A 19,756-nucleotide genomic window follows, 5' to 3' on the forward strand; every position below is an offset into this window, starting at 1 on the left:
GCTAGCCAATTGAACTGAATTGAGCATAGAACTTGCTACAGCAAACAGCTCATGGTTACATTTAATGAAAACTCAAGTCCCAGTTCGTCTTCTGCAGACAACTGTAATTTTTTCACTTTTATAGTAAATACATATTTGACAAAAATTTGAAGTGTGTCTGGCCGCGCCGACGTACTTCCCATGAATTAAAATATACCTATAGAAACGCAAAAGCAAAGTTTTTTAAACTCTTTACCACTAGGCTCAGCAGCTCTGATAAGCAGATATAGTAAAGAAATTTGCTGGTCCGAGTGACTTTACTATAAAGGGGTTCTAGTACTAGTACTTATTCAACCTGAATTAATGCTTTCAGTGCCTGCATTATACGAGCTCAGTCAAAAAAGACCAATTGGATATTTTCAACTGTAACCATTTAATTTTCCAACTGGAACCAATGGTGTTTTTTGACACTTAACCCATTGCAGCCAATGGGTGAGACCAATTGCACTTAGTGGGTCCAATGGGATGTTCCAATGGTACGTATATACAATGGGTCACACTCATTGTTTACAATGGGTCCAACGGGACATACCGAATGGGACAAAAGGTAGACTGACTTACAATTTGCATGGAAACATGCTTGATGGATATCAAGGAGTAAGGCAAGCATACGTCTCGCATAAGAAATGCAATACTGTACAGTTTCACAGATGCATTATATAACACAAGATTCCATACACCCAGCAAACATACTTCTTAATTCCTACTCTCATGCTGGGGTCAGTCTTGCCATTCAAGTGTAGCTATTTCATTTAATTTTGTAGGCGCAGCGATAGTAAGAGGAAGAATTGTGTTTTACAGGTTAAGCTACTGATTGTCATATATCCAAACCAACTCGTCCAGTTTTCTGTCTTCCAGAAGTTAACTGCTGATTGTTGTTATTTTGAATATTGTGTTTGTTTTCTTTGTGAAATATGGAAATGTTCCCATGGATACACCCAGTGCAGTTGGCCAGACCAATTGGACTCAGATGGTAATTGTCTCACTGTGTGCAATGGGTTTGATAAAGTGGGCTAACCAGTTGGTAAAGATTCATTTAACCGAGTAATCATTTGGAACATATATGATCTGATTAATACTATAGTTATGCACAGATGGCACTCTATAGACTATCTTTGCACAAGTAGTTGCAGGATCCAAGTGACCTATCAAATTGGAACCTACTGGAATGAGATTTTCAAATGGAATCAAGTGTTCCAAGTAGACTTTCCAGTGGGTTCCTATGAATTCCAACTGGAACCCATTGAGCCCAATTGGGCTGCCTACTTGAAAGAAAAATTCCAATTGGAAAAAAATTGAGTGCATCAGTACGATTGACAGTCCAGGGGGTTCCAGTGCTTTTTTTTTTGTTTTTATTTTTACTGGGGCCACTTTAACTCCCTCTTTACCATCGCACAGATGAATCGTAAGTGTATCATACTTTCTTGTGGTACACTAGCTTCGACGTTGACATTTGTTAGCACTACATGTTTACAGAATTTTCAACCTCTAGTTGCTTATTTCATCTGGAAGTTTTCTAAATGACATGAAATAAGGAAAAGTTTTGGTCATATATAAAAGACGAAAGAATATTTTCCAAGGGCCTTGAAAAGGTTATTCTAAGCCACCTCGACATAGTCAAGCACAATATTTTATCAAAATCTTGGCATGGCTTTCGAAAGGGCAGGTCGATCCGCCCTTCTATGGTTAAAACATTAAGGCTGACTTATTCACTTTTGGCATTTTTGTTTTATTTATTATGCCATGTGACTCTTAATAAATTAGATTAGTGTCCATGCTCTTTTGCAATCATATCTAAACGGCTGAACTCGGTACATTCACATCAATGGCTATCATTCTAATTTGCTATGCCAGGTGAAAACCTTAACTGGTCTAACTGGTTTAAGGAACAAATTTCCAGTTAATCGCAGTTGAATTACAGTTGGGGATCCATTGTTATCCAACTGGGATGAACTAGAAATTTGTTCCTTAAGCCAGTTAGAGGGATTTGCACCTATGTTCCACAAGTCAGCATTCTTGGGCTGTTCTGAAATCTAATTTATACATAAATGATCTCATGCATCAACTTAAGTTTGTTTTTTGGCTCAACTAATAAACTTGATATGTTTGAAATGGCTAACGGCTAGTGCACTGTAAAAACTACTTCTACCACCAAATAAACAGCCTAAAAATTGATGAAACTAAAATCGAAGGAATTTTTTTGCTCCTAAAAACAAACATGTTTCCCCATGCCTCAATTTAAAATTAAGAAGTCATGAAATAAACATTGTGATACAGCATAAAATCCTAGGTGTATATTCTCAAGTCAGCTGACATGGGATAGTCATATTGAGCAGGTATCCAAAAAACTCCTGTTGTAGGTATGCCCTCTTTCAGACCCAGTATCAAGTTTACCATGTCATATTCTGTTCCCACCTTAACTATTGCATGCTGGTAGGGAAGGTAAATTACCTCCTTCAGTCTTTTAACTTGTACAGTGCTGGTTCTACTAAATAAACTGTATTTTTCCAATATCAATCATGTGAGTGACAAAGTCTTGTGTTCAATATTTCTAGAGGGGCCTGTGTTTTCTATTTTACTGTGCAATGCATGGTACCTTGTTCCCTGAACCTATAAATGGGAATTTCGTGTGCATTTTGCTATGTTATTTTAGGAATAGTAATGTTGCAGTTTGGTGGTACTTTGGTTCATCTTTCATTTATATGCACTCAGAAAAGGCTGAATTTCTTCGTTAGAAACTTCTTGTTTGAACTTTTGATAATTCTGTCACTGCAGCCTCCCTTACCTCGTCCTAAACTGTCTCTGCAGTTTTTTGTCCGAGAGTTCATAAATGAAATGTTCAGCATAAATTAGATGAATTGAATTAAAATAATTTGAATTACAGCTGGGCTTTTGAACGGGAAATCACTTCTTTCCAGCTGGAAACCATATATATTCCTGCCAGAATGACAGTTTTCAGGCTGGATTATTGAACTACCTATCCATCTGAAAAGCATTTTTGTTTCCAGATGGAAAATTTACATCTCCAGTCAAACAGCTAAACAATTTTTAGCTAGAGTGACTCCAACAAGTCATATAGTGACATATATATGATCCTGCACAACACTAAACAACATATATAACTCGGTGCACTCACGTCGATATCATGCATGGAGCCAAGCATATAATAACCAGGCCATAATTAAGAGGTGCTATATAGTACTTGGTTTTATATGCTAGTGTACTGACTGTGTTTGTGTCATATTATGTAGATATGTTAACGTAATGCTTAATGTCAGACCAGGTGATTCATATGAGTGGGTGAAAATGAGTAGCCAGAGCCCTCTGCTTTATTGTTTATGTAAATAGAAAAAAAAGGGTGCCCCACGGGGTAGTGATGAATGGGTAGTAAGCAAACCTTTCTAACAAAATACTATATCTGTGCATGCGCTCTGTTGCAGGCAGAATTTAAGAGATTTAGTTGCAAAGTACTGTTAGTTAAAGATGTCTTCGCGGTAAGAGACAGGGAGAAAATTCTGCAACCCACTGCTTCAAGTATATTTTATTATGTTGTTTTACAGTTATTATTGAAAAAGTGCATAACGATGTAGAGAAGACTATATCAAAGGGATTTTGCTTTGTAATGTTAAATAATGTTTATAATACAACATAATGATATTCTTTGATAATTTATAACAACATAATAATTATAACATTGAAAAGATCAGATAATTACTTATGTAACACAAACAATAATACAACTTACACAATGGTTTTATTATTCTAATGTTGCTACCAGCTGAAGAATTATTTGGCAATTGCTGATTTGCTTCTTGTTCATTGTTTATTGGCATAGATGAAGCATGTATCTATGAGTGGAAACAGGTCTTGTCATCACCTTTGCATGCGGTTCACTCTGCGGGCAAGCAATTTACATTAACATGACCAATATATGTGCAGCAATCCCGTCCTTTGAGCTAAATTGTCGAATATATTTGTAGCAAAAGTTATAAATTTTCAACATGGATCTTTTTTATTACATTAACCAATTCCTATCACTGCTTTGCCGGCGTCCGCCCACGATGCAGCATCACAGCCAGTGAAGAGGATATCGGGTACTTTTTTGTAAAAAAATATCATAATGGGTGGGCTTTACAGCAACATAAGTTGACATGCAGAGAAGCCCCCTGTTTGTATACTGAAGACGTCCTTGCATTCCATCATTCTACAGTGTTCCTTTTTCTTTTCTCTTTCAAAAACAGCGTACCTGGAAAATCATTGAGAAGGGGCAGTAAGTAAATATTTTCCAGCGCTGAAAAATTCGGCAGATATAATATGTGCCGCGTGACTATAGTTCAACCCGCATGCATTAAATAAAGATTTTAGTTTTTTATTATTATTTTGCATGATCACCACAGCTCGTTTCGTAATATATTCAACCAGCTGTTACGCCCAAATGCGAGCACCCTGTTTTTTCTGTGGTACATATGTCTCACTTCTAATATATGTGGCACATAAAGGGTGTTGCACAATTAGACGCGCGCTGTAGAATGCTTCTCCCAGCTAAACCGCGGAATCCTTGCAGTTCAGATTTTGCACAGAAATCACATTTTGTCGCTAGTATTTTTTAATACTAAATTTGTTTGGGGTACTTGCCTGATTCGATCAGAAGAAGTCAGATGTTCCCATCGCCTGCGGCGGCGGCGACGCCAGAGGAACCGCTGCCCCAGCGATGGGACTGGTGGCGCCACCTCATGCTGCTTACAACTCAAACCTGCCAGAAACGCTCGCCCCCTCTTTTCCTGCTACAGAGTTGTTGTTAGCAGCATGAGGTGGCGCCGCCAGTCCCATCGCTGGGGCAGCGGTTCGTCTGGCGTCGCCGCCGCCGCAGGCGATGGGAACATCTGACTTCTTCTGATCGAATCAGGCAAGTACCCCAAACAAATTTAGTATTAAAAAATACTAGTGACAAAATGTGATTTCTGTGCGAAATCTGAACTGCAAGGATTCCGCGGTTTAGCTGGGAGAAGCATTCTACAGCGCGCGTCTAATTGCGCAACACCTTGTATGATAACAGGTGCGCACTACCGCGACCTATAGTGTGATTCGCATTTCATATAACCTAGAATTGCTTACACGGAAGCCCTACTGATAATATATAGCTACGCTTCGGCGTCGTTAGGTCGGATGTCCTGTTCACTGCAATTCTCTGAGACACTCGAAGTTGTATAATATCATGGTGTTCTCGTGTCTCCCAGGCCGCGTCGTCTGCCATCTCAGCTGCAGCCATGGATGGTATAACAGAATTGACAGGCGAAAACTAAAACACACCATCTATGCGGACCTTTATAGAGCCTGAAATTTAATTTTTAAGTGCAATATTTCATTTGCGGTTGCTTTCTTTTTCTTTTTTTGTCAACAAATGGTACAGTGCGGCACTGCTGCAAGCTACTTTCACTGCGGGACGTATTACAAATGGCGGCGCACTGTAGTTATATATTCTAGGCACTGTATAAAGACCAGGGGGGGAATTCTGTAACGCTCTCAATACAAAACCAGTCTCAAACCGCTCAACTTGCCCTGCTCCTATTGGTCGGCGGCCATACTGAAATTTTGCGTCATCACTGATCTCACCGGTGACTGCGCTTACGTCATCAACAAGACTAAAGTGGTGACGTTGCCCATGAGCTGAATATTGACTGAAATTGTGAGCGAAACGAGGTAACCCCAAAACCAGTCAACTGAGTAGAGCGAAAATGGCGGCTGTGTTCCTTGCGTTGCTATAGCGTTGCGCTGGCTGTGTGACAGTTGTGTCGGCGCGATCCACGGCGTAGAAGGGAGGACGAAGACGCGTTTGACGTACCGGTCTAGTTGTTCCGACTCTGTTCAACTCGGAAACCAGCAGAAAGTGGAGTGACTGTGCGGCGATTGCCGACGAACATCGATGAACGGGGGCTCACGCAGCTCACGGACGAGTGCGCAGCCACTGCGGCTGCATGCGCACCGCGTTTTTTTGCTATCGGGGGCTACCAGCTTGCGTCGGGAACGTAACATCGTTTGCATCGCATAGGCATCGATCAGCAGGTGCGTGCACTGATAGCGGAAGCCATCGGGCGGAACGCTGATTGTCGTCAAGGCGCCGCGGTGCGATATGGAAAGCAGTCGCTAGGCAAGGGGTTCTACGTTGTGAACATCACAGTAGTGAGTAAGTGTTGGTTTTGACTGTGTGTGTTTGGCTACGACTTCGAAGCGTCATTGTAAACTTGTATTGTGCCTATTTTATTACAGATCTGCGACGCGAACATACGCACTTTTGACCCTCGTTGCCCCGTGGGACCAAGGACTCCAAACAACGCGTTCGTCTAGCGGTACTCCTGCACGCCGAAAGGTGAACGAAGGCCTGCTAAACGCCTGCGACTTTTTCTTGGGTAAGCTGTAAAAAACCCGCGTCGGTTATCGAACTATATTCATTAATATGTGCAATCGACCACTTGCTGTAAGTTGGCTTCTCTGCAAGTCTTGTTTTCTAACCAAAAGGACTCGTTTCCCCTCGCATTGTTAAAAAACGAACAGAGGAAAGATCTCTTTTCTTTCCAGCTGTTGTCTTCGAGATTACCCAGCGACACCTGACGAAAGTTCAGTACCTGTATATACCTCAAAATACAGGACGAAGGGACTAGGGATTGTAGTGCCTTGCCCCCATTCGTTACGCTCCCTCCCTACGACACGTTCGCTACTCGAAAGTGTGAGTACGCTGCAAAAAGCGCCTGCTTCTTTTCGTTTCAGCAAGAACTAGAAGAGTGTTGTGTGATAACGAGACCTTTTGGTTGGATTACGAGCCTTACAGAGAAGCTGACTTGTATTTCGGCGAGTGATCGATTGTCTGAATTCGCTGAAGCTGCATGCATAAGACGGACTAGTTATGCATATGAATGCTTGTTAATGTACAAATTTAGTGTTATGGCACCAGGAACCAAATATTCAATGTTTGAAATCTCTTTACTGCCTAAGAAATCGTAGCGCTTGTGTTGTGCAGGTAACCTTAACACATTTTTGTTTATATCAATGTGAAGCTACAAGGCTATCCTTACAATGATGCTTGCTTGGACAGCCCTGTGACACGTTGCCAACATTCCTGTGAATGTTTACCACCTCACTGTGGGCTAGTTGGTATGGATCTTTGATTGTATACTAGAACATGCAAAAGGCAGACTTAAGTGGATGTCATTGTTTGGTTATGCAGGAGACTGTGACTACCCGCTGGAGTCATGGCTGCTTACACCAATGCCAAGTCATCCCAGACCCAACTTGCTGTCCCTTCTCTGCTATCACCTTGCAGCCTGGCACAGTTGGCTGTGGTCACTAGCTGTGTGGTAAACATGCTTAAACCGAAAAGCGTAGCGTTACAGCAAGGTAATAAATATCCATGACGCTTATTGGAATCAGAAAATGGCACCAAAGATTTTTTACTGCCACATATACTCAGTAGAAGCACTTATTTCTTGGCCGCTGTATTTCACTCGAGTGTTTTTATTGAGAAAGAGACATCATACATACCAGCACACTTACCTTGATGTACAATGACCATACAACATTGACATGTATATTGCAGAATAATTATCGGGCTCAAAGAAGCCGCTCCCTTTCAACATATTGAAGCTACCTATACAAATAGGTACTGTATGCATGGTGCAGTGTGCACAACGCTTACATATCAGAGGTAAAAATGCCAGCTGGATGGTATACTACTAGAGATCTTGCTCGCAGTGCTAAATGCTGTAACAGCTGTTAGGAGAATGGTGTACAAATACTAGGCTGTAGTGCCCACAATGATTGCTGAATGATTACAAAATTCTGGTGAAAATAAAATAAGCATCACACATACATCGTTAAGGCAATGTGTGAGCAGATGTTATGTACACTAATAAAACGTGTAAAACTGCAAGGGGACTGCTGAGCAGCTTTAAGACAGTAGAGGCAGCTAAGACATGAGCGTTCAAAAATATTTTACACCATAAACATGGTAGAACGAGGGAAATAAGATGGCTACTCAATACAAAACAGCACTAAACAAGGGTTGAGGAGGAACCTTGGTTTGCTAGCCAAAATGCCTCGGCGGCAGCTTTTCGATGGAGGCGAAAAGCAAGACGCCCGTGTGCTGTGCGATGTCAGTGCACGTTAAAGAACCCCAGGTGGTCGAAATTTCCGGAGTCCTCACTACGGCGTCTCTCATAGCCTGAGTTGCTTTGGGACGTTAAACCCCACAAACCAACCAACCAAGCAAACAAAATCGAAATGTGGGCTCGGCTTTCAAACTGAGGCTCCCCTCAACCCGTGTTCAGCGCTCTTTCATACACCATAACCATGTGATAAGCACCTCTTTACTTAATTGTCACCTACTTTTGACCTTGGAATTTATTTTCAAAGTTGTTTTCACCAAATAATCAAAAAAAGCATCTTTTGTGCAAACTGGCTTTTCAATTGAAATGGTTTGTACATAATGCACACAACATGGAAAGGTAATAGAATGAGGAATGTGTGTAAAATGAACATCTTTTTGAAACACTGCACAGACTCCATGATGACACTTCAAAACTAGCACACATTCTTCGCCTTCGAGGTAATCTGCACACCTCACTGGTGGGCCCCTTGTTTATAAGGCTAGGGAAATTTAGCAGATTCACCAGCTCGCCTCCGGCATCGCGCACCAAGTTTGCGTGATGTGTTTGCCTTTCCCGTCGAAAGGGGGGGGGGATACCGTTCAACATGAACAGACACTGACAACGTTTCAACAATGTGCCACTAACAAACACAGCCTGCTGCGCGAAATACAACATACTGCACATCCCTGTCCAGACCTGGCTGAACAAGCTCGTCCTCTCCTCGGTCACTATATCAAATTTCTGAATAAAGTATTTTCTTTCTCTGAACACACCATAGGAAGCATTAACATCACAGTTTGTGTACCTTATAGAGACTAAACAATCAACATCAAAGCATCAACGGAATATCGGGAACGGAGCCCGATGTGGCCGAAGTCAACTGGCTGCGAAGCACAGGAGTGACTGTCACCGTGGCTTGCATGAGGAGTCCGTGGTGGAGGGTCGTGTGTCGGATCTAGCTGCCACCTGCCTTACTGCAAGTGCAAACGTTCCTCTGTCGGCAAACACAGTAATGTAGCCTTCATGATCTTCTTGTATTTTCTTTTAAACAAACAGAACAGCAGACCACATACCTCCCACTCGTCGCTCTTGACATCGATAGTAAACACTGTTTGACAACGCTGACACTCTTCAGTAAGCTGATGACTTAGTCGATTTTCATGCCCAACGCTTTCACCACGCTGATCACTGCAGGTTCGTAGCCTTCATTGTATTCAATCGGATTTTTCCAGCTGCTCACGACATCCGCACAGGACCTCGATTTCAGGCGACGCACGGAAAATAGCAACTAGCCGAGGAATCAGCTGTTTTCTGGCAAGCCGCCATGTGCACTCTTTGACACCGTCAGCGTGCCCTCGCGGAGACAAAAAGTTACTAAAGAGCAAATTTAATTGCGAAGCATAAAACGTATCTCCTTATGCTTCATGTTAATTAGTTGTAAATACAGTTCCTCAGCAGAATAAATATTTATTAATTTTATTTACTGCGTATTAACTGCGCCGTTTCATAAAAACTTAGGAGACGGTCCCTCGTCGGCCTCGGCTAGCGTTGCGACAAATGTGTAGCAGTAGGCACGACCGCGGAACGGAGATCTCAGGGGCGGAGTCATGCTACGAGTCACTGGCAATTGGTCGATTCCGTAATCCGTCACGATCGACGTCTTAAGGTCACGTGAAAGCCGCGTCAATTTGACGTCACGCTCTACAACTTGAGAGCGAAATTGAGAGCGTTATAGAATTCCCCCCCAGACCTTCTTTATTGGAATGCTCCGTCGCTTCTGCGCATGCGCCAGCTGAAAGAAGTGAGGAGGAATAACTTGCCGGATGTGACGTACCCTTGTTTTGTTTTCTTTGTAAAATGTCGGCGGAGACTAGTGACACGCACCGTGGCACTAGTACTACGCTGCTGCCACGCACAAAATACGTCACCCTACGTCGTCATAAACTAAGCAAAAGAAAAAAATGTGCGCAACAGCAAGTGAAACCTTTATAATACTAATTTATAACTTAAAATTGTGGCTTAAAATAAGTTATTGTTCATTTTCTTAATAATTTTAACTTATGTGTATCGGCGGCGTTGGCATGGCGTTGGCGCGTTGGCGTACCAGCCTGTACTGCCTGTACCAGCTGGAAAAGAAGTACGGCTCTTTCCAGAACCATATTGACACCGATTCCGCAACAAAATGGGCAGCGGAGGTCCGTCGGCGTGTCGGGGCAGCTGAGAGCGAAATGTGGCGGGACGCAATGAGCAAGAAGACCACGCTCGCGTTGTACAGCCGCCATAAATTAGCTCCCAAGCCCGCAACACTGTATGACAACAGTGTCGGGAGTAGCCTCCTATTCGAGGCAAGAGCGGGGGCTTTGCGGACCCTGGTGTACAAAAGCCGGTTCGACACAACTATACACGACACGGCGTGCAGAGTGTGTGGTGCGGCGGACGAAAGCGCAGAGCACTTGGTTATGCACTGCCAGGGCCTCCAGCCGCCACAACAAAAGGGAGCCACGTTCCTGAAAGCGCTTGGCTTCTCGACCCCATCTACCAAGCAGCCGCAGGAAGAGGACGCGGGCGGCAGCGTCAGAGGGGGAGCTGTGGAGACCACCAAGAAGCGCTTAGCCGAGTGGTGGAAGACTGTGCGCCGCCGATAGGAGGTGTTTGGTGGCAGCTACTGCTTGTGTGTGTGCTTGTGTGAGTGACCGATGTGACCTATGTGTGCGTGTGTGTGTAACTCCGCAACTCAGTGTGTAACTTTTTTTTTCTTTTTTTTCTCTTTTTTTTCACTCTGGCCGGATACTGTGTGAGTGTCCACCCGCTTCAAAGCAACGTTAATAGAACTAAGATCAGTTGCCAAACTGAGAGCTGTTTCGCGGCGCCGCCACCGCTGGCTGCTTTGAGTGGCGCTGCAGTTCTACCAGGCTCTCGTCGGCCCGAACGTGGGTTGAACACGTGCAGTGCGGGCAGCATGAGTACAGTGCGTTCCCGACTCGGCTGCTGCAGTGATCGTTTCTTGTGCTACCTGTGCTAGCGTGCAAAGTTGAAGGGGCTACAGTAACCATGCCGACGTGCTGCGTGCCGGACTGTGCGAGCGGTTACAAGAGCGACAACACTGACAACACAGCGAGGCGTTTTTTCTCGGCTCCGCGTGACGCGGATCTCTGTGCGGCATGGGACCGCGCGATTCCGCGTGTTGACAGGAAACTTTCTGACAAATCACGTGTGTGCGATCTTCATCTCTACGATGAAGACATACTGAAGACGTACAGTCATACCATTAATGGCAAGGAAGTAAAAATCGATAGGGGCAAATGGAACCTCGCTGAAGGATGTGTACCGAAGGTTTTCCCTAACTGAAAAGCGCTCATTTGTACCTGGAGTGCTCAAGCACCCTTCAAGCTCCCTGACTGAACTGGTGACTGGCATCAAGTCAGTGGTCGAGCGACAAACAAAGACAGAAAATGTTTTTGGAAATCTGTTCTGGTTGATTGTTGACCTGCTTTTGAGCAGGAAGCTACCCCGAATAGGTTGTAGCCTGCACAGTTCACTGTGCAAGTGGTGAAGTTTTATTTGGTAATGCTCATGCATTTTTTACACACGATTTCTATCCGAGAGGAGCAATGTGAGTAGTCAGGTTAAAAATGCAAGGAAGAAGTCTCGCCTGCTGTAATTCGTGCATTCAGTAAAGTGTGAAAACGTGCTGTGAATAAAATGTAGAATTAGATTTACTTGTGTGTCTATATATAGCCCACTGCGTGAGAGGTCGCAAAAAAAAAAATGTACTTGCGACACGGGCACAGGCCAGTAACGATAAACCACAGTTGGGAATCCCAAAAAGACTAAATTTTATTGTCTCGAGTTGTTGGCGTCTAACCTCCTGTGTAACCTCTCTTCTCTTGCTGGAAGAAAGAAACCGACAACTCAAGAAGCAGAAGTTCGCGCTTTTCGCGGCACAGATTGCGCTCGGCTAAAAGTCACATGCATGCTTATTGACGAAATGAATGCAGTGCGCAAAATTCGCTTATTCCGTTAAACTGCACCACAGACAATGCGGCTCTTTGCTGAAAAAGCGCTGGTAATTTTTTTTTTTTTTTTTTTTTTTTTGCTAAACATATGCACATGCATGCGGTTGAGCAGAAACTGCAGAAACATACTTCGAACTGACGATTAACCTTGCAATGATCATATCTCTAACATTATTGCACGTTTCTCGTATGCCACTTCGGGGAAGAAACTAGCCAAACAACTTTCCTAAAAACAAACAAAAAAAAAAAAACAACGGTAGCGTTGCCTGAGCAGCGCTCACCTGTATCGCTCGAGTTGCTGCAGTAAAGTTTTGCAGCATGCTCGCCACACACGGTTCAGACTTGATTGGTGACTGTAATTAACGATAAGTACGGCATTTAGGACACCAAGTAATTTAACATTCCCGAATGCTACATGCTACGGCGAACGGCCGGGCCCGCAGCGTTTGATTGTGCTTCGACAGCGGCCAAACAGCGGCTAGATAGAGCCTGTTTCGACGGCAGCGCCCCCTCGTGTTAAAATTGAAGCGCCGCTTCAGCAGCATGGAGAACCCGTAGAGTTTGGCAACTGATCTTAGTTCTATTAGCGTTGCTTCAAAGGGCATGGCCACCAGTTCATCATCATCATCATCAAACAGCAGCATTGAAAAGCAGGTAAAGGAGGCAGAATTAGGAAAATGTGGGAGGAAAGAATGCAAGGAAAATCAGCATTGGGTATGTATAGAACTCGAAAACAGGATATAAAGAAAGAAAGTTTATTCGACAACTCACGAGGGAGCTCATTGCTGTTTGAGGCTAGGACAGGGGCCCTCAGAACATGCAGTGCTGAGGGCACTGCTGTCACCCAGTCAAGTGATCTTGCAACTTTGGTGACAGGTTGCAAAGCTTGAACAGTTACTGTGCACTCCTAATGCACTGTATGCAATGACTATGGCGAAGGAAGGCGAGAGACGGTGGCAGGCGGCCACCATCTACTAAGCTATCCGATAGTCCCTTTCGGGCCCTGACAGAAAGAACACTTTCATATAATGCCTCCTTCCTGGTAAGCATGTGAAGCTCTCATTGTTACAATTGTTTTTGTTTTTTTTCTTTTGAATTATGTTTATGAAGAGCAGTACTCTCCCCCATTTTTTTCTTTGTGCCACCCCACCGAGAGTACCATAATGGCAGACCCTGATTCTCTGCAAGAACAAAGAGTAGAGTTGCCTGGCACTTCCTATGATTTTGTTACTCTTCAGAAATGCTTGCTTTTGTCGCAATGCCCCGTCTACTTACTCCCTTGGCTTTGGTATCTGTGACAGCACCTTTTGCATGACATTGCGGCCTATAAGGTTTGACAGCAGTAGTCAGTAAGCCAAGCACAGATTCCTCGTGAACTTTTACTAAAGCTTTCGTAGCACACTTGTTGCATGCAGGTTACCTGCATGGTTGGTCAAAGGACCCCATGCCTTGGGGTGTGCAGTTAAGCTGAACAATGGGGAACTTGTGAAGCTGCCAAAGTTTCTCAGGGAAGCAGACAAGACCATCCTCACCTTACATACATCTTGAGCTTTGGGCTATTTGTGCCTCATAAAAGAGTCAAAAGATTGTGACCTATTATATACATTCTGCTTCATAAAGTGCTTTTAAATGGCACCTTCGTTTCTTAACAAAGGTAGGACTTTTCAATAACCAAGATAAAGCAAAAAAATTATGCCGAATTCAAATTTACTGCAAAAGCATGGGGTAAATAAAGATGTGAGGTATGTCTGATGCCGTGGCCTTTGTCTTCAACTATTTGAGGATGCCTCTTGCAGTTGGCAGGTGACATGAACAGGTGACTCCTGTGACGTCACAAGACCACACGTCACGGTGGAATTGGCAAGTGCTGCTAACTTTAGCTTCGCCATTGAGATGGGAGGGTGAGACCAGAATCGCCTTTTGAGTCCCAGGCTAGACATGCTACCTTAGGTCACACAAGCACATTCATACGGCTTGGTTAAAGTTGGGCTTTATATCTATGTCACTCCCGGCAGCTTGAGCAGCACACATTACGGCCCACCTCACAGCATGCCTCTGGCTGGCCACTTTTCGGCTGTTTCTGTGACATCATCTGTCTTAAATTTACCTGCCTTTGTGTTTGCTTACATTAAATGTGCGTGTGACATCAGCAGCGACATATGTTCTCATGTGGTTTAACCATGTAAACTGTCCTGATCTTCAATCTGCTTTAAAATAGCAGGCCTGGTCCTTTGTGGCAGTTGTCAAATGCCGAGAAACTTGCGCTAAGCGATACAAGGAACAGCAGGCAAGAAGATACAAAGTCATCTACATACACCTTATATCACGTATATCAAAATAAACTACGCCAAACTAGTGTTCTTGCTTGCTTTATTAAATTTCCCACATTAAAAATTTTTTTCAGGTGTATATAACAGCAAAAGAGCAGCATTTCTTCGTTACAGTACAGATCTAAGTATGATCATTTTTGCATTAACTACACTTACATTGAATACTTGGGCTCACAAAAAGACTGAGGTAGACCCTAAGTTCCATGCCGCGGCGACCCCTTTTGTGATGGGTAAACCAAGGCGCCCTTGGGTTGTGCGATGTCAGTGCACGTTATAAAACCCAGGTGGTTGAAATTTCTGGACTATTCTACTATGCTTTGAGACGTTAAACCCATTAACTAAAGTAAACCCCAAGTGATCTTTCTTTACCCACACAGGAGTAGCACATTATACGGCTGAAAAGAAAGTTAACTGAATCACAGAAAATGTGAGCGCATACAGCTGTAGGTATAATAATCTACTGGTAGTAAATTTACTGCCAGCTGGTTCTTAAAAGGACATGCATGTGTACACATACTGCTATGACAGGAAGCACACTTCTAAGCAGTAATAATTTTTTTTTAGTGCCTAAAGCTTTGAATAAACATGTGCATGTCTTTTGAGTGTCCTGCATACGCTGACGAGCGTGCATACTACGAACATAGCATAGAAAAGCTCTCCCCAGTGCCTTTAACAATGGGCATTGTTTTAGGTCTCTCAGCCTGCCCTAGGCAACAGTGACTCGCAACAAACTTTTTATTTACGTATTTGAAAGACATTGGAATTTTAGACAAACTAAGTTCACCTTGAATGTCACACTGTGGCATTTTTCACGCTGTGAACTCTATAAGCACATTTATCGGACTATGCATTTATTTCATCATTTCATTTTATACCATGACTCCACGATGCACCTTAGAACGCACTTAATGGCTGCATTTTATCTCCCTTTTCATTTCTTTTAATCTCCTCAGGATTCTTTTTCCATCGTTACCTCCCGAATTCCCCTTCCTACACAGAGTAGCATGTCAGAGAAATTTAAACGGCTAAAATCTCTGTTCTTCATTAAAGGGTCTCTCTCTCTCTGTGCATGTCTTTTGACCTTGTGGCCAGCAGGCACCACCACAACACTTTGAACTCGCACAGAGAACATACTTTTGTCAGCATAAAGGAATTTTTCAAGCTCACAAGACTTTTAGAATAAAAACAACCAAAGTAATATATATGTCTCTTTGTGTGCATTCTTGTGACAACGTACCAGGCACATGGACTCTTGTGAAATTGCTGCACCTACTGTCCACTGCTGTACATTTAAACACCCAGCACACCAATCCTGTTTTCATCTGTATTTTTTCATGTTTTCGAAATAGCACAAGTGCACTGGTCCACAGACAAGAGATGTGTAAAAATGCCCTTCCCGGTTGAATTGAGGCCTTTTGTAGTTACAGAGTCAGCACCTGTGACTCAAGTCCCAACATCAACTACAGTTGATGTCATGACACATAAGCCAAGGTGGGGCTCATTTCTAGAAGAGTCAGTATTTTCGTCCACATGGGCATGCCTGCTACGAGCAATGATGAATATGTTTTGAAAATGCCCAAATATTGCAGACAAGAAAAGCATGCTCTGCGAAGTCTGCATTAACCGTGCCCATGATATGGACGAGCAGGGTCATGTTTTTCTAGTGAAAGTAGCAAAGGACAATTAAGCTCGGCTCAGTGACTACTTTTATTTCTTGAAGTACTGGGGAAGGTGGAGAGGTTCTGGGTGAAAACAGAACATATATGAGGCAACACAAGCAGAAGTGCTTTTAAACTGATGAAGAAAGTATACTGAAGTTCTTTTGGACAGCAAAAGAAAATGAATTGACTGGTTCTGTTCAGAATTTGTGGTAGTAGCACAGCACAAAAGGGTAAACAAGGATCAATATATTTCTAGCATCATCCTGACATTTCAACAACTCATTTGGCATCCTTGACAGTATGACGAAATATTTACAGCTATATGAGAAAAGTTAACCTTTGTTTATATTTTACGAATTAACAGTTAATTAACAGCATGTACAGCAAGGCAGTACATGAAGTCCCGGCAGCCCATGACATGAACTAAAATACAGTGATGATCATCTTCCCTGGTGCTTCTCTGCAGTGCACAGGTACAGAGGGGCGAAGCATACACAACAAACGGTGTGCTAGCATACAGGCAGGCTGTGCCTAAAACAGCTGAAAGCAACAACGATGCACTTACATATGAGGGCCAGTTCTCGGGAAAGCAACATAAAAAAAAAAAAGAAATACTGCAACAGCGAGTCGCTATACGGGTAGCTTCCGCACCAAATTAACATGTACTACGTACTACTTTAAGTACAGCACTGCACACTTGGAGAAGACGTGACCGAAGGGGCTGTAAGCAACTCGCACTGTACACAAACCTCGCAAGTACACACACTGTCCCGCTTGTATCCCAACGACGTGAAGGAACCGGGAGCACAAATGATTAAAGTATCTACGCGCAAATTTTACGATAAATGACTGATGCAATAAATCCACTGTGAATTCTTTTTATATAACTTTCAGTAATGCTAAGAGAGCCTTACCAAAACAGTCAATGCGGGAGGTGTTCTCAATGTGGTAATGGTCCCTGGAAAGAGACATGACACCTCCATGATAGGGCCTGGTGCGCTGCAGCTTTGGCCAAACATGTGGCGCCGTCTGGGAGGCGCCGCGCGTAAAAGGCGGCTGTCTGGATCCGCAACCGGGGGTAGCGCCGACGCTGTGTTCCGATTTCTTTTTGGTTCCCCGTAAGAATAAAAAATAAACAGCGACTAAAACAAGGGCCTGTACTTACTTAGTCATTTCGAATCTCATATCGCACCCATTGCTTTTCGTTTCGGCTGCGCATTTCCCACTTTTCTTTTTGGTACAGTACTTGACGCTAGGTTTCTTTCAAGCATGCACGAGCGATCGCTTGTTTGTATCGAGCGCGCAACACGCGAAAAACACACACACAAAAAAAACGGGTCTTTTTTTTTACTTCTGGACCCAACTCGAGCTCTAAAAGTTGTAACAACTACTAAAAGTTGTTGTAACCAGCGCTGGCAGGTCTTCGGACACAGCCTGTGTTGTAGAGAGCGCGGAGCCTTCCTGCCCAACGGGAGCTTTTTTTTTTTTTTTTTTTTTTTTTTATCGACTTTTTAATGATAGTTTCCAGCTGTTCTCGGTGCTCGCTTTTGGGAAGCCTAGCCTGACGTAAAAGACGTAGAAGCACGACATGGAGAGCGAAGCACATTGCAGGAGTGCGCGCTTGCTGACTTCATACGTTCATGGCTCCCCGCAAAGAGAAAACGTCATTTTAAACTAACAGCTCGATCTGCTGTTGTGTTTATGGGTGTCATAATAGGCATAAAAAAAACCGTCGGGAGGCAATCGAAAATCAAGTTTTTTTGTTGTTTTTTTTTTGCGGTTTCCTTGGAAATCATACGAGAGCGATGTGTCGCATCGTTAACAGTGGCACCCGGCCATGCAGATGCAACTGGCACCCGTCATATTGCGTTGGTTTGCCAACAACTACATACGAAAAAAATTAATTACATAAGTGGTGAAAAGACGCCGAAAGGGCCGAATAAAACTTACCTCCAAACAGACTTCGTAGAAGGCGGTTTTCATTTCGTTAGCGCATTTTCTGAAGATATCCGAGGGCCCTTCTGCACTGTGAAGTTCCCCGCGCACTTCACGCACGTGCTGGCTTCGTACAGTTTCTGACCGCGCACCAAGCAGTTATTCTTAAATCACGTCTCAACATTCCCGATCACGCGAAATCCCCCGAACAGCACGCGCTGTGGAGCTTGCTCAGCTATGGCTGTTTTTCCGCGCACTGAACCGTCACCACTTATTTCGACGCATCGAGTAGAAAATAAAAACTACGGTAGAACTGCCGAGCGCCGAAAAAGCACGTGCACGCAAGGCCCGACGCCTTAGGGTACATCTCCATATACAGCCTGCTCGTCCCGTTGATTTTTTTTTTTTTTTTTTTTTAAGAGCCTTTCTATTGACCAACGGAGCCCAGCTCTCGGCTGTCGCTTCTGGGGGGTCTAGCATGCCGCTTCCACATACACTGCCACCGAGGGGAAAAGCCAGTGCTGCGCATTGCACACTGGCTTAGTTTTTGTTTTATTTATGTCTTTACTTTCAAAGTGCCATATTGTTCGGGTTCCGAATTCCTACTTCAAAGGAAAAAAAAAAACCGTAGAGCCGCCAGCAGAAGCGCTCGCGCGCCGACGATGCGCTGCGCCCAAAGCGCCGGCGGCCGTCTCCCAGACGGCATGAATGGGTAGCGGCTTTCTTCGCTTTGTTTTTGGTTTATTTTTCAACACGCACACATGGTACATGTGTCTGTTATGTACGCGTGTGACACGAGGCAGGAAATGACCGACAAAAGTTTTCTTCTCACAAGGTTTCTGCCGAGAAGAGTAGACTTCGCGTTCACTCCGCCGCCTCTCTTCGACGAGCAGACATACCACATATGGGTGCGCCGGCGGGAGGTGGCGCTACTTGTTCCGGAGCAGTGGCGCCTCCATACCAGCGCACTAGGCTTTTTGTGTAAGGCAACAAAAGCAACACATTAACTGAAAGCTGATCTGGCAGTGGAGGCACTATTCTGCTGTCACTCCCTTTCACTTCAAGAAAACACCACAGTGAAAAACGGAGGACAAAGTAGGAGAATTTTGCTATGAATGCTAACTTTCAAATTAAATTTATTCAAGCTTTCATAAAGATAAAAAATGTGCATGCACTATAACTACAGTGCGCCGCCATTTGTAATACGTCCCGCAGTGAAAGTAGCTTGCAGCAGTGCCGCACTGTACCATTTGTTGACAAAAAAGGAAAAAGAAAGCAATCGCAAATGAAAATATTGCACTTAAAAATTAAATTTCAGGCTCTATAAAGGTCTGCATAGATGGCGTGTTTTAGTTTTCGCCTGCCGATTCTGTTATACCATCCATGGCTGCAGCTGAGATGGCAGACGACGCGGCCTGGGAGACACGAGAACACCATACACGAGATAGTATACAACTTCGAGTGTCTCAGAGAATTGCAGTGAACAGGACATCCGACCAAACGACGCCGAAGCGTAGCTATATATTATCCGTAGAGCTTCCGTGTAAGCAATTCTAGGTTATATGAAATGCGAATCACACTAGGGTCGCGGTAGTGCGCGCGGCCTGTTATCATATGTGCCACATATATTATAA

General features: G+C 43.8%; 2 long non-coding RNA genes across 2 annotated transcripts in view; both read left to right on the plus strand.

Annotated features, from left to right (window-relative positions):
- LOC146201417 (uncharacterized) overlaps nucleotides 1-19,756 on the plus strand; it is a 203,854-nt gene that overhangs the window by 76,206 nt on the left and 107,892 nt on the right. The gene's annotated exons all lie outside the window — the stretch shown is intronic.
- Nucleotides 5,572-7,468, plus strand: LOC146201418 (uncharacterized). The gene is made up of 3 exons (XR_014705343.1): nucleotides 5,572-6,223; nucleotides 6,307-6,446; nucleotides 7,262-7,468. It is a non-coding gene; the product is annotated as an uncharacterized LOC146201418 (long non-coding RNA).

Source organism: Amblyomma maculatum, chromosome 2 (genome assembly GCF_055883805.1).
Source record: "Amblyomma maculatum isolate TAMU_Amacu chromosome 2, ASM5588380v1, whole genome shotgun sequence".
In the NCBI taxonomy this organism is placed as follows: Eukaryota; Metazoa; Arthropoda; class Arachnida; order Ixodida; family Ixodidae; genus Amblyomma; species Amblyomma maculatum.